Source organism: Leopardus geoffroyi, chromosome X (genome assembly GCF_018350155.1).
Source record: "Leopardus geoffroyi isolate Oge1 chromosome X, O.geoffroyi_Oge1_pat1.0, whole genome shotgun sequence".
Classification (NCBI taxonomy): domain Eukaryota; kingdom Metazoa; phylum Chordata; class Mammalia; order Carnivora; family Felidae; genus Leopardus; species Leopardus geoffroyi.
Window position 1 is genome coordinate 14586720 of NC_059343.1, and position 2047 is coordinate 14588766.

Below are 2047 nucleotides of genomic sequence, written 5' to 3' on the forward strand. Positions count from 1 at the left end.
GACCTATCCCTCTCCTAGTCAAGTACACAGCAGGCATTTGGCAGATGCTGCTTCTCTTCTGACGCCTAAGCAAATATGCAAATTACCATTTTCCAGGCAGTATCATAATTTTACATTCAAATGTTTAGGGTGCAGTTTTTGTAGGATATAAAAGGGAATGTGAAAAATAAGCAGATTTGGTTTCAGACAGATGGTGCGTGAGCTATCACTGAAATCAAGCCGTTCACCAGGAAAACATAAGCTCAGCTACAAATATTCTTGGCAGAGAGTTTCCATAAACTCACTCCAGAGACGCAGGAGTGACTGTATGTGGTGAGAATAACATGGGATTTTTAGAGGGGTGGGTAGAAATGAGAAATTGTTGAGTTAAATGCTTCTTCAGGAGAAGGCAATAGATAGGACACTCTCCCTCTCCCCTACTGGCCTGTTCATGTTAAAAAATCTCTAATGAGAGGCGCCTGGGTGGCTCAGTCAGTTAGGAGTCCGACTTCGGCTCGGGTCATGATCTCACAGCTCGTGGGTTGGAGCCCCACTTTGGGGTCTGCACTGACAGCTCAGAGCCTAGAGCCTGCTTCGGATTCTGTCTCCGTCTCCTTGCCCCTCCCCTGCTCGCGTGCTCTCTCTCTCAAATATAAAATAAAACATAAAAAAAAATCTCTAATGCACTTTGAAGATAGAATGGATGAGAGAAAAGCTAGATTCCTGTTTACCATGTAACTGTGGAAAGTACAACATATCTACGATTGCTTAACCTCATGACATGCATGCTTTTCACCAGGTCCTGCCATCACTGAAAGCGAACAAGCACCTGTGCCATCCATAAGTACCATTAGAACAGCTAAGCAGCACCACAGTCTGCTCTTTTCTGTGTTACTCAATGGGATACTGAAAAAGATTTACCAAATACCTTCACAGCTGAAACTTTTTTCTAGCATACACCGTGGCTTCAAATATACGAACTCTAACACTCCATTTGATTGCTTTTATCTTTAGGGTATTTGTATGGAGGATAAATGTCAAAGAGTGAAACAAATAGGCACAGAACATACACTGCCCCTTAATTAAATAAACAAGAATTGAGCACACAGCCTAAAGATCCAGTGTCTCATGCTATCCATTCCAGAATTGTACACAGTATGCAATTGTACAGCAGCGACCATATTTAAATAAAAAAGAACTTACTCGTATTGTGTTGGCTTCAGAACGCAAACAGCTGATCAGAGAATTGATATCGGCAATACAGGTTTGCCAGTAATTTCCATATTCACGCAAATCATAGTCGGGAAAAACTGATTGCAGATGTTCTGCAAAGAGCAGAAAGCATTTATGAAAATTTTAAAAAAGAAAAAAAAACCCAAAGAACTGACAAGACATTTTTTATTTAAAAAGCTGAAATTTTCTATTTTGAATTGTCATTCTCTTCTCTCTTTCTGAGAGTTTAGAAATTCCGTCCAAAGAGGATGCTTTGCTGAGTATCTCACTTCTTCTAATGCACAATTCCCTATAAAACATTGATCTAGGGAGCTGCTAACGAGCCACTGGTGCTTTTATTAAATTAATAAGAACATATACTACACTTGATCTTAGCCAAAAGGCTGAGAAGTGATGACGTTTTGGTGCTTTTTAAAAAAAGTGTGGGCTCAGTTGGTTGAGCATCCAACTCCTGCTTTTGGCTCAGGTCATGATCTCATGGTCGTGAGATCAAGCCTGGCTTCAGGCTCTATGCTGGATGTGGAGCCTGCTTAAGATTCTCTCCTTCTCCCTCTGCCCCTCCCCAACTCACACGTTCTCTCTGTCTCCAAAAAAAAATTAAAAGTTAAAAAAGTATGTAACAGAAAGTCAAATATTTCTGGGTGTTAATGCCCTTGAATAACCCTATGGATAAGTTAAAACTAAAAAGGAAACCTGAAAATAAACAGAAAATCGTGTTATTGCAAATATTATTACACCATAGTCTATTTGTGCCTACTACATGTCTATCTTCCCCATAAGCTATTCCCTCTGCCTAGAATACCCTTCCTATTTATCTAGCTAAGGAATCCTCCCA

At 40.2% G+C, this 2047-nt stretch overlaps 1 non-coding gene across 1 annotated transcript; it reads right to left on the reverse strand.

The window, feature by feature from the left end:
• Positions 1-1414: 1414 nt before the first annotated feature.
• Positions 1415-1607, reverse strand: LOC123595579. The gene has a single exon (XR_006711261.1). It is a non-coding gene; the product is annotated as a U2 spliceosomal RNA (small nuclear RNA).
• Positions 1608-2047: the final 440 nt, after the last annotated feature.